This window comes from Mesoplodon densirostris, chromosome 16 (genome assembly GCF_025265405.1).
Source record: "Mesoplodon densirostris isolate mMesDen1 chromosome 16, mMesDen1 primary haplotype, whole genome shotgun sequence".
In the NCBI taxonomy this organism is placed as follows: Eukaryota; Metazoa; Chordata; class Mammalia; order Artiodactyla; family Ziphiidae; genus Mesoplodon; species Mesoplodon densirostris.
In genome coordinates this window covers 22769437-22782930 of record NC_082676.1, presented here as the reverse complement: position 1 = coordinate 22782930, position 13494 = coordinate 22769437, and positions in this window count along the sequence as shown.

The following is a 13494-nucleotide window of genomic DNA, read 5'->3' as shown; positions in this document are numbered from 1 at the left end:
GGTGGAGGAGAGCCAAATGGAAGGGTATTTTCTAGGACTGGGAAATGCAAGCATGCGAGTAATCAGAGACAGGCAGCAGGCAGAGATTGAAAATAAAAAAAAGGTCATCAATATAGTCAGGCTCCGGAGAAAGTGGCCAAGCCGGGGATCCAGAGCCTGCCCTTCCTCTTCATAGCTCTTGTCTGGAAGGGGGTCACCTTACATCTAGATTAAGCAGAACTCCTAGGTGCTCTGGTGAGAGCAAAATAGCAACATGCAGTCGGGAGTTGAGAGTGGGAAAGGTTTGGAACAACTTGAGAAATATCACTGGCTCTGTCAAATGCAGACATCATGGTTGGAATTTTTTGAGGAAAAATGCAGTAAAAGTAAGTCTACCCCATGAGATCCTGGGTTTCGTAGCTAGTCCCGGACAAGATCACAAGAGCTGAGAAGCCTCAAGTTTTTTGCCTTTGCCATAACTAATCAATCTCTTTTTTATCCAGATCTGAACTTCAGAGGGTCATTCTGGCCTTGAAAAGAAACCAAGATAAAAGGAAACAGCTCTCAGGAATAATAAATCAAATAGAACCTGAGACTCATTGCCCCATTTTTCATCCCTTTAGTAAGTAGTTGGGTTTTCAGTGAGTTGCAGTACCCGTACTATAGCCCATTTCTTCTTTGCAGCTGGATTTGATTCTCCTGATTCTTGTCCCACTTCATGCATACTTTGTCCCACTTCATGCATACTAAGTCCTGAAAACCCTTCATTTCTTCATTCCAAAAATGTTTACTGAATGCCTGCTATGTGCAAGATACTGATTCTTCCTTTGCTGTGACTTTCAGATCATCCAGACTTGAACTGAGGGGCATTGCTGGCTTGAAAATGATCCAAGAACAAAAGAAGCACCTCTCAAAGGTCATCCACCGAACAAACAAAAACTGAGAAACACTCTCTGTTGTTGTTTTCTCCTCAGGAGTGAATCTGGGCTCTAACTTTGGATTTTCAATAAGTCATATCCTATGTATGTAAAGCCTTCCATTTTCCCCTCCTATGTTTTGATTCATCTGATCTGTAACCCTTTACATCCAATTAACCACTCACGTCTATGACTTTTCCTTTTGCCATGTTGTAATTCGCAGACTATCCTGAATTGAATTATTAGGAAGTGCAGGCCTTGGAAATGAGGCCACGATAAAAGGAAAATACTCTTGAGTTCCCTTATTTCCCTTATGAAATAAAGCAGATTTAAGCAGTACTCTTTTTTTTCCTCTTTGGACTGTAACTAAACTGTATCATTGTTTTGTTTTGTTTTGTTTTTTTACATCTTCATTATAACAATTGCTTTATAATGTTTTGTTAGTTTCTGCTGTATAACAAGATGAATCAGCTATGTGTATACATATATCCCCAAATCCCCTCCCTCTGGGGCCTCCCCCCTACCCTCCCTATCCCACCCCTCTAGGTGATTACAAAACACCAAGCTGATCTCCCTGTGCTATGCAGCTGCTTCCCACTAGCTATCTGTTTAACGTTTGGTAGTGTATATATGTCCATGCCACTCTCTCACTTCGTCCCAGCTTACCCTTCCACGTCCCCATGTCCTCAAGTCCATTCTGTACGTCTGCATCATTATTCCTGTCCTGCCCCTAGGTTCATCAGAACCATTTTTTTTTTTTAGATTCCATATGTGTGTGTGTGTGTGTGTGTGTGTGTCTGTGTGTTAGCATACGGTATTTGTTTTTCTCTTTCTGACTTACTTCACTCTGTATAACAGACTGTAGGTCCATCCACCTCACTACAAATAACTCAATTTCATTTCTTTTTATGGCTGAGAAATAGTCCATAGTATATATGTGCCACATATCCTTTATCCATTCATATGTCGATGGACACTTAGGTTGCTTCCAAGTCCTGGCTACTTGGTGCTGCAGTGAACATTGTGGTACATGTCTCTTTTTGAATTATGGTTTTCTCAGGGTATATGCCCAGTAATGGGATTGCTGGGTCATACGGTAGTTCTATTGTTAGTTTTTTAAGAAGCCTTGGGACTTCCCTGGTGGTGCAGTGGGTAAGCACACTCCCAACGCAGGGGGCCTGGGTTCGATCCCTGGTCGGGAAAGTAGATCCCGCATGCGGCAACTGAGACCCGGCGAAGCCAAAATAAATAAATAAATGAATAAATAAATAAAATATTTTGGGCTTCCCTGGTGGCGCAGTGGTTGAGAGTCCGCCTGCCGATGCAGGGGACACGGGTTCGTGCCCCGGTCCGGGAAGATCCCACATGCCGCGGAGCGGCTAGGCCTGTGAGCCATGGCCACTGAGTCTGCACATCCGGAGCCTGTGCTCCGCAATGGGAGAGGCCACAGCAGTGAGAGGCCCACGTACAACAACAACAACAACAACAACAACAACAACAAAAAAGAAGCCTCCATACTGTTCTCCATAGTGGCTCTATCAATTTACATTCCCACCAAGAGTGCAAGAGGGTTCCCTTTTCTCCACATCCTCTCCAGCATTTATTGTTTGTAGACTTTTTGATGATGGCCGTTCTGACCCGTGTGAGGTGATACCTCATTGTGGTTTTGATTTGCATTTCTCTAATGATTAGTGATGTTGAGCATCCTTTCATGTGTTTGTTGGCAATCTGTATAACTTCTTTGGAGCAATGTCTGTTAAGGTCTTCTGCCCATTTTTGGACTGGGTTGCTTGTTTTTTTGATATTGAGCTGCATGAGCTGCTTGTATATTTTGGAGATTAATCCTTTGTCAGTTGCTTCATTTGCAAATATTTTCTCCCATTCTGAGGGTTGTCTTTTCGTCTTGTTTATGGTTTCCTTTGCTGTGCAAAAGCTTTTAAGTTTCATTAGGTCCCATTTGTTTATTTTGTTTTTATTTCCATTTCTCTAGGAGGTGGGTCAAAAAGGATCTTGCTGTGATTTATGTCATACAGTGTTCTGCCTATGTTTTCCTCTAAGAATTTGATAGTGTCTGGCCTTACATTTAGGTCTTTAATCCATTTTGAGTTTATTTTTGTGTATGGTGTTAGGAAGTGTTCTAATACCATTCGTTTACATGTAGCTGTCCAGTTTTCTCAGCACCACTTATTGAAGAGGCTGTCTTTTCTCCACTGTATATTTTTGCCTCCTTTGTCAAAGGTAAGGTGACCATATGTGCATGGGTTTATCTCTGGACTTTCTATCCTGTTCCATTCATCTGTATTTCTCTTTTTGTGCCAGTACCATACCATCTTTTTTTTTTTTTTTTTTTTTTTTTTGCGGTACGCGGGCGTCTCACTGTTGTGGCCTCTCCCATTGCAGAGCACAGGCTCTGGATGCGCAGGCTCAGCAGCCATGGCTCATGGGCCCAGCCGCTCTGTGGCATGTGGGATTTTCTTGGACCGGGGCACAAACCTGTGTCCCCTGCATCGGCAGGCGGACTCTCAACCACTGTGCCACCAGGGAAGCCCGATACCATCTTGATTACTGTAGCTTTGTAGTATAGTCTGAAGTCAGGGAGCCTGATTCCTCCAGCTCCATTTTTCTTTCTCAAGATTGCTTTGGCTATTCAGGGTCTTTTATGTTTCCATATGAATTGTAAAACTTTTTGCTCTAGTTCTGTGAAAAATGCCATTGGTAGTTTGATAGGGATTGCACTGAATCTGTAGATTGCTTTGGGTAGTATACTCATTTTTGCAATATTGATTCTTCTAATCCAAGAACATGGTATATCTCTCCATCTGTTTCTATCATCTTTGATATCTTTCATCAGTGTCTTATAGTCTTCTGCATACAGGTCTTTTGTCACCTTAGGTAGGTTTATTCCTAGGTATTTTATTCTTTTTGTTGCATTGGTAAATGGGAGTGTTTCCTTAATTTCTCTTTCAGATTTTTTGTTGTTAGTGTATAGGAATGCAAGAGATTTTTGTGCATTAATTTTGTGTACTGCTACTTTACCAAATTCATTGATTAGCTCTAGTAGTTTTCTGGTAGCATCTTTAGGATTCTCTATTTATAGTATCATGTCATCTGCAAACAGTGACAGTTTTACTCCTTTTCCAATTTGTATTCCTTTTATTTCTTTTTCTTCTCTGATTGCCGTGACTAAAACTTCCAAAACTATGTTGAATAATAGTGGTGAGAGTGGGCACCTTTGTCCTGTTCCTGATCTTAGGGGAAATGCTTTCAGTTTTTCACCATTGAGAATGATGTTGGTTGTGGGTTCATCACATATGGCCTTTATTATGTTGAGGTAGCTTCCCTCTATGCCCACTTTCTGGAGAGTTTTTATCATAAATGGTGTTGAATTTTGTCAAAAGCTTTTTCTGCATCTATTGAGATGATCATATGGTTTTTATCCTTCAGTTTGTTAATGTGGTGTATCACATTGATTGATTTCTGTATGTTGAAGAATCCTTGCATTCCTTGGGTAAACCCCACTTGATCATGGTGTATGATCCTTTTAATGTGCTTTTGGATTCTGTTTGCTAGTATTTTGTTGAGGATTTTTGCATCTATGTTCATCAGTGATATTGGCCTATAGTTTTCTTTTTTTGTGACATCTTTGGTTTTGGTATCAGGGTGATGGTGGCCTCATAGAATGAGTTTGGGAGTGTTCCTCCCTCTGCTATTATATCATTGGTTTTTAGTAAACAGTACTGCCAAACTCACCAGAAAAAACCCCAGCACATGCTGTCCTCTTTGTTATCACTGACTACCCCGTTCCTTCATCCTCTATACCTGATTACGAAGTCCTGTGGATTCCTCCTCCACCACATTTCTAGCTGTCTTTCAACATGTTGTATTTTCTCTTACAATCCATCTTATGTTTACTTACTAGTCTAGTCTTTCTCAAACAGCATTTGTAACATGTCTCTTTCTCAAGACTCTTCAGGGCTTCACTATTACCAGTTGAATCAAATTTAGGCAGCTAAGCGTTGAAGCACATCTGTCAGGTCCAGCCTCACCTGCATGCTTTGCTTATTTTTTCCTTTTGTCAATATGCTCTCCCTACTTTTTCTAAGGGTACATGTTGGGTTTTATTTTTCGTTATTATCCAATGGCCTGCCGTGTTAACACTCAACTGAGCTTTTTTGAATAGAAAATGAATTATGGGTGGTGAGATAGATTTACTCTGCCCTTCATTTCTGATCCAGATACATCATGAAGGTTGTTTCTATTTTGATCCCATTGTGGCTCTATGATTAGCCTCCCAGTTGTGGTTTAGTATTTCATAGTTCCCCAGAGCATGTGTCGAGAGCCTGATGAAGACCTTTAGAGGCTCCAAGGCTAAAAAGATGATAGTATACAGCCTTCCAAATGTAATTCAAAATATAAACAATTCCAACCCCCAAAATAAGGGTAAGAAAGTACAACAAAGTTCTGATTATTTTTCCCAGCATGACTATTTCATTTTGAAATTCTTTTTTTTTTTTTTTTTTTTTGTGGTACGTGGGCCTCTCACTGTTGTGGCCTCTCCTGTTGCGGAGCACAGGCTCCGGACGTGCAGGCTCAGCGGCCATGGCTCACGGGCCTAGCCGCTCCGCGGCATGTGGGATCTTCCCGGACCGGGGCACGAACCCATGTCCCCTGCATCGGCAGGCGGACTGTCAACCACTGCGCCACCAGGGAAGCCCTTGAAATTCTTTACCAAAAAAAAAAAAAAAAATTTTTTTTTTCCCCAACTTTGTTCTGCCCTAAGCAACTACTTAGTCTGCACATGCCCCTCTTAGGAAAAACTACTCACCAGCTAACCTAACTGTCAAAAAAACCACAGTTAATAGTTGTCGGGGAGGGGCAAGACCAGCCCTCATCATTCTTATGGTTCTTGTTCCTCAAAGGAAAAACTAACGTGGTGGTCCTTAAGCTGAGTCCCTACAGAGAAAGTAGTGCCAGCCCTACTCAAAAGGATAATTAACGATTTTTCTACCTAACTTAGACTTTAGATAAAGAAATTAAAAACCGAAAAGCCCAATTTAACTTACTGTTAATTCTAAGGCATTTATCCATCAAAATCTATGTCCAGGGCACTCGATTTAGTCACAAGAATATATTTCAGAATAGCATTTTCTTTTTTTTTTTTTTTTTTGCGGTACACGGGCCTCTCAGTGTTGTGGCCTTTCCCGCTGCGGAGCGCAGGCTCCGGACGCGCAGGCTCAGCGGCCATGGCTCATGTGCCCAGCCGCTCCGCAGCATGTGGGATCTTCGCGGACAGGGGTACGAACCCATGTCCCCTGCATCGGCAGGCGGACTCTCAACCACTGCGCCACCAGGGAAGCCCTGGAGTTTTTTATTTAAGTAGTAGTTTATTCTTTACATTCATCACGTTTATTTCCAAAATGGAATATCTGACTAGTCTTTAGTTTCTTTCAGTTCTTGCATTAATATCTGTCTACATGTTCTGCAGAACACAAGAGAGCAGACATCAATTTTGGAATCCAAAGGAGCTGAAACCTATTTTGTCATGAAATTGATTTAAAGTCATATTTAAATTTTTATTTTTGTTTAAATTTAACTTAAAATTACCTGTGATAAATGACATAAACTTCTTCAAAATAGAGTGCTAGGATGTTCTACACTATTTCTAAGACAGATAAACCACTGTTAGGGAATAAAGAGTGTGGGATTATTCCATTAGGTTTAACCATGTGAGATTGCTGATACTTGACTGTTCTTGCTTTACAAAATGGCAATTTTCTGTGGTTCATATCGTAAATATACATATCCTAAATCTTCTATATAGATAACTTTAGAATGGAAAAGGAACTTTTGTTCTCCAGTGTTTTAGATTAGAAAATAATTTCCTTTTAATTGACCAGAATCAACCATGTGGAATCCTACCTCATAGAATAAGATAATCTACTGACTTTTCCTATTTTATTTTATTGTATTTTACTTTATTTTTTGCTTCTGATATCTGTGAGGAAGTAGGAGACATTAGAGAAAAGTGGCATGATCTTTCTTAAGTAAGTTTTAGCTTCTGCCTCTTTTACCAGTTACATATTTTTATTTTAAAAGAAGAGAATTGCTCAGGACTTTAATTTGGTTCTCGAAGTACATGCTTTTGGATAGTGAGACTTAGTATTTCATGGCACTTTCTAATTGTAGGACTACTTATTCAATGGAAATAGATAATTCTTTGAGTGTTAAATCCTCAAGGCTGTACAATTATAGAAAATCATTTGCATGATGGTTGCCTCACACGACTACAAAACTTCTCTCTTAGCAAGTCCCCCCACCTTACAGGACAACTGCCACTTATAGACAATAGTGCTGCAGTCAATTTCTGTGGTACTTATAGGGTGTCATCATAATTTACTAAGATAGTATTTCTACATAGTTTCTTATTTTCTGACAGACAAAGTTCAGGAATTGTATTGGCATTCAGTTAAATTCTTCAAGGGCACTTTTTACCACAAAAGTCAGGCTTTCTGGTTCCCAGAGGCTCAGCTCTGCCACAGTCACTGCCTCAGATACCTTCCAAAATATGGGGCGCCCCAAACCCAAGTGTTTATCACTTACCATCCTCTATCCAGTCAGTGCCCTTCATCCTGAGCTCACTGTGATCCACGTACCTTGATAAGAGCCCTAAATGCAGGATAAAGTCAGTGAGTCTGTGATCTGGATGTGGCTTTAAGCATCTGGCAGAACTGGCCTTTTGATAATTAGATTCTAAAAACTGAACTCCTGGGGGCTTCCCTGGTGGCGCAGTGGTTGAGAGTCCGCCTGCCGATGCAGGGGACACGGGTCCGTGCCCCGGTCCGGGAAGATCCCACATGCCGCGGAGCGGCTGGGCCCGTGAGCCATGGCCACTGAGCCTGCGCGTCCGGAGCCTGTGCTCCGCAACGGGAGAGGCCACAACAGTGAGAGGCCCGCGTACCGCCAAAAAAAAGCAAACAAAACCAAAACTGAACTCCTCCAAGAGCCTGATAGTTACCTATAGATAACATAGCCCCTTTCTCCAAAGAAGTATTTTCAAGGTCATCTTCATAAAGAATGGGGATAATCAAAAACACCATCTGGGAAAGTACAGGATAAAAGTGACTGTAAAAATGAAAGGATTTTCTTTGTACCTACAAACAAGACTGCTGCTCTTCTGATAGGAAGTTTTGCATTCTTGGAGAACATCAATGTTTGGGCTAAGATGTTAACCTTCCCCTTGCATTTTTTTCCCTAAGTGGGGAAAAACGTCAGAGTATAAAGGAGTGAAGTAGCAGCACTATTATTATCAGCCTCACTACAGTTTCCAGAGTCAGGGACAATGTCAGATACACATACAGAGTATCGTTGAAATAACCACAGTTGCTCAGCGAGTATCATGCCACAATACCAAGGCCCTCGGCAATGTTAAATCCCCTGAATACACCTTGCTCACACCCACTCACTCTGCATATTGTGCCTGTACTGCCTCTAATCTGCCTTCACTTCTCTGTCTAAGTCTTCTCAGGCCTCTAAGCTCAGCCTTGAGCTCTGCCTCCCTATGAGCTCTTCCCCGCCAGCTCTTGCTGTCCTGACATAACCCTGCTCTGAATGTTTTGCCGGTCCTCCTCTCTTGGCACATACCAATTTTCCACGTTGAGTTTCCATTCAGTGTTTCACAGAGGTTTGATCTCCCTCGCTAGCTTGTAAGCTCCACTTAAGAAGATTTAATCCTTGGCACATTTCTGGGTTCTCCACGGCCTGTTGCACATTGGATGTGTTATGCTTATTGGATGAATGAATTCACCCCTCAGTGGATCTCTTACAAGGATAGGCACCTCAGGGACAGAAGGAGGAGGACAGGAATTCGTTCTCATAGAACTTACAATTTAACATGGACAAGCTGTAGTCTCATCCATTGAGAGCACTGAATTTCTTGCTGCAAATGCTGTCATCCCTACATCAGCTATAGGTTTGGTTGCAGGTCAGAGAGATAATCCCCAGTGGAGAGCCTGACATGACTGTGGGGCTTCCTAGCCCTGCAAGTCTGGTCAGAGGAGCCCATACTTGGTCCTAAATGGCTACACATATGGAAGATCCCTGGGAATAGTCAGTCCTAGGGACTTCATAATAGGATCCCAGTGGTTCTAGACTCAGTTGTCCAGAAGAGCAAGGATGGGCCTCCTTGGGCTGCCGTGGCTCAAACCTGCCCCTAAGATCAGCCACAGTAGCCTCTGTCAAGTTTGTGAAGAGAAAGGATGCCATCTGGGTCCTGGCAGAGCCAGTGGCATGCTGCTGTCATGCTGCATGGCGTACAACAGCACAGCATCCCTTGCTCGGGGCTCATGCTCTGATGGGGGGTAAACAATCCACTATATCCAAGGAAAGGATTAGAGATCATTGCAAAGGCAATACATAACCCCATTTCTATTCACTCCATAAGTAGTTTTTTGAGCATATACTATCACCCTGACTCTGTAGCCTCTGACCCAGGTTAGTGGAGTTTCTAAGAGTTCACCAGTCTTTTCTGTGAGGAAGGGTGGTGATAGAAAGTGAATTTTGATTCATTTGGGAGGAAGCTATGGAAAAATGGATTCACAGAACAAGACAGTTCACAGATATCAACTGTTGATGTGAGAAGGGATGGGAAATGTTTCCTTTATGTCATATTCCTCCATTAAAAACTATGTCTGAAAAAAATAAGCATGTCAGCATGTTATGGAGTTAGCAAAACGATATTGTTCACATACAAAGAATCTGCAGATTGTTCCAGCTTCACTAGGGTTGATGCACCAGGGATCTCTGCAGTACACTTCTTGGGGCAGCTTCCACTTCAGGAACTGGGCACATATAGTTAAGACTTGCCTACTCTCCTATGAAAAGGATTATCAGAGATCAGCATTTTTCAGCTGAAGTTACCTTTCTTTGAATAAAACTGACACTAAAGTCCAATATGAAAAGCTAATAAACTCAGAATTATCCTGGTTGAAGTGAGGTGGGAGGTGGGAGTTGGAAAGGAACCAGGGTTCTGCCCTCCTTCAACTTTCCCAAACAGTCCCTAAAGAGAACCCATAAAATCGTCAGGGTTCTGGGGAAGATGTAGAAACCACTGGTCTAGGGCAAAAGTGAGAGCTATCAAGTGTATTACCCAGACCAGAGATTTGGGCAGGAGTTCCCACTACCCCATGCTCTAGAGATAGGGCTCCTACGCCCACTCACCGCTCCTATGTCATTTTCCTCTCACTCTACACAGGGGAGTGTAGCTCCCGTTCTCACAGGCCTTGTGAAATCTCTAGCTTGGAAGAAACTTTGGAGAGTATTGATCCTTTCTTGGTCGCGATACTTGAGCAAAATTTAGCAAGTGGGCTTCTTCTCTACTCACTGCTCTCAGCAGAATGGCTCCCATGTACCATATGACACCCCCGGTGAGGCTCCAAACAAGTATTTTGTCCCAGATCCACTAGATATTTGGGCCATTAAAATTCCTCTGGGGACTGATGGGAAAACAAATTAGTTCAGCTACTTAGTTAGGAATTTGTAAATATCTAGTAAAGTTAAAGATACCCCCCCCAAAAAAAAAAAAAAAGATACCCAGATATTCCACTACTGGGTTGATGCCCTCAAGAAACTCTCATACATGTACACAAAGAAATACGTACAGAAATGCTCATTGCAGCATTGTAATAAGGAAAAAAATGAAAATTATCTAAATGTTCAGGAATAGAAGAATGGGATAAGTTGTAGGATATTTACATGATGGAATTCTATATAGCAGTGAAAAAATGAACTAGAGCTATATAACATGGATAAATCTTATAAATATGTTAAAGAAAAGCAAGTTGCTGAAAGATTTATAAATGATATAAAGTTTTTTAATATATAAAGTTTCTTCTTTTTTTTCACAGAAAGTTTTAAAACATGAAAACTAATACCTCAGAAATGATAAAAACAAAATTCAGGATGATACTTATTGGCGTAATTCAACTGGGGATACGTGTGTGAGTTTTTTCATGTTTTATTTCTCAGAGTAGGTGGTAGATGTATGGGTATTTATCACGTTGTCAGTGCCAGTGATTCCTAACCTGTTTAATGTTAGATCCCTCCCCTCTGCTTAGGCTACCCTCTGCGAAGACTTGAAGAGCTAGCTAGAGGTTGTTCAAGGTTTGAAGGAAAATAAACCCAGAGCCTTGGCTGCTCTATGCTTTGCCTGATTGCCAGAGGCTGGCACGGGCGGACGAGGGGGTGGGTATCAATACTGCCACATATCCGTAATCTCCACGGGGCATATTTTCCCAGCACTTGGTTGGGCAGCTCTGCTCTGTACTTTATTGGGGTCTGAAATATTTTATGTTTATGGCCACAAGGCCATAAAACTTCCCCCATAACAAGGTACCAAGGTCCACCGTAATTTTAAGTCCTGTTTCTGAATCTTTCTGTAAGGAGCATAGGTAGGTGAGAGCTCCAGCATTTTTCCAGAATCCTTGCAGCCTAAACCTACCTCTCTGGTTTGCTATTAACTGGTGGTCATAGCACCTTGGAAAGGACAGGTTTCTGAGGTATGGGACAGCACTAAAGATGATGACATCTCTCCCACAATTCTTATGGCAGAAAGATTAAGGTGAGGTAAAGCCATCTCCAGATTGTCAGAGAAGCTACTGTATCTGACTTAGCCTCAACACAAGTCTATTTGTCTCAAGGCCATGACACAGTTCTTGAACAAAAGAGGAAAGACAATAGAATATTATCATCATTAACAGAAAGAGTGTGTTGAATTGGGCAGTGTGTTTAGGGCTCTGTTCTAGGTTGAATATTGGGGAGGGGCTACAAAAAGATATAATACATGATTCTTACCCACAAAGGGCCATGATTTGCTATACAGAAACAAGGAGTAAGATTTTTCGCACTGTTCACTTAGGTAAAATAGTTGAAAGGAAGCCTGTGCCAGAGGAAATGGGGAATATAGATGGTACCACAAAGTCCCTGCCCTCAAAGACATGAATACCTGCTTGCACATTTGGCTCTGGATTTGAACTTCTTCAGGGCTGAAAGAAGTTGACAGTAGACATTACCTCAGCTACTGCATTGTTTTCATCCTGAGAATACAGAAGAAGTGGGACCAAGCTGTCCAGGACTTGGCTCTCTACACCCTTCTTATCTGTGTATTTCACAGACTTTATGGAGGCTCCAAAGAGGGTCATGGAGAAACGACGAACATCAGGTCTTACCTATGAAGGGAGTGTTCAAAGGGAAGCGACTCACTGAAGGTGTTCATGCTTAACTTGTAAGAGCTCTAGGTCAGCTGAAATGTCAGTCCCAACATGAGTATATTTAGCTGTCGGTAGCTAAGGACAAGAAACCAAATATAGGGCTTCCCTGGTGGCGCAGTGGTTGAGAGTCCTCTTGCCGATGCAGGGGACACAGGTTCGTGCCCCGGTCTGGGAGGATCCCACATGCCGCGGAGCGGCTGGGCCTGTGAGCCATGGCCGCTGAGCCTGCGCGTCCGGAGCCTGTGCTCCGCAACGGGAGAGGCCACAACAGTGAGAGGCCCACATGCCGGAAAAAAAAAAAAAAAAAAAAAAAAGAAACCAAATATATGTGGAGATAGCCATACTTGCTGCTTCACGTGACTTAATCTCTCACTCTACAAATGAGAAGCAGGTCACTCCTACCTGTAGTCATCACAGCTTGTACCTGCTTCCTGATATTAACCATTCATGCAAGCTGTTTTGCTGAAATTCAAAATCCCAGCCTTGGCATATTTGACTCTTCAGAATGTGGTTCACTGTGCCCCATGTATTTCTTTTTTTTTTTTTTGGCCGCACCTTGTGGCAGGCAAGGTCTCAGTTCCCCGACCAGGGATCGAATCCACGCCCCCTGCAGTGCAAGCGCAGAGTCTTAACCACTGGACTGCCAGAGAAGTCTCCCCATGTATTTCTTTTTTGAGAAGTCTTTGGGATTTGCGATGGAGACATGCATATAGTCCACCGTCTTGACGCAGTTCTGATTGTTCCTTGAAAGGAAAGACGATGTCTTTTCTTATATAAACTCCTTCCTCATCCCATGAAGCAGGGGAGTACCTTGGGAAGTCTCTATGTCTCAGTTTTTTAAATCTGAAAAATGGTAACACCAGCCCTAACAACACCATGGGTTACCTGGAAGGGTCTTAAGAAAGTGCTCTGAACATAAAAGTATTATCTAAAATAGAGAATATTTATTACCAACTTCTATTTGCTGTTATGCCAATTACCTTCCCCATAGGAAAGTCTCTCCTCTCCCCTTGTCTTACATCACCAAATAAGGAGAAGAGGGTACTCATCGTGGCAGTCGGGGTGGTGAAATCCATCGTCCTGACGAACTGCAGGAGTATCTGAATGGCCAACAAACAATATTCTCGTCGGATTCATATAAGAAGTCTAAGATGCACGGCAACAAGCTCTTGATGTCTTCCCTCTGTGTGCCCAAAGGGAGCATATCACCACCCCTCCTGATAGCACTTCATCTGGTACCAAAGTAGGGCTTCCCGCCTGTACCCTGTACCTGGTGCTTGAGTTTTTGGTAGTGCTGGCCAGTCAAGAACAGAGAAGGAGTAAAGAGGGCCTGG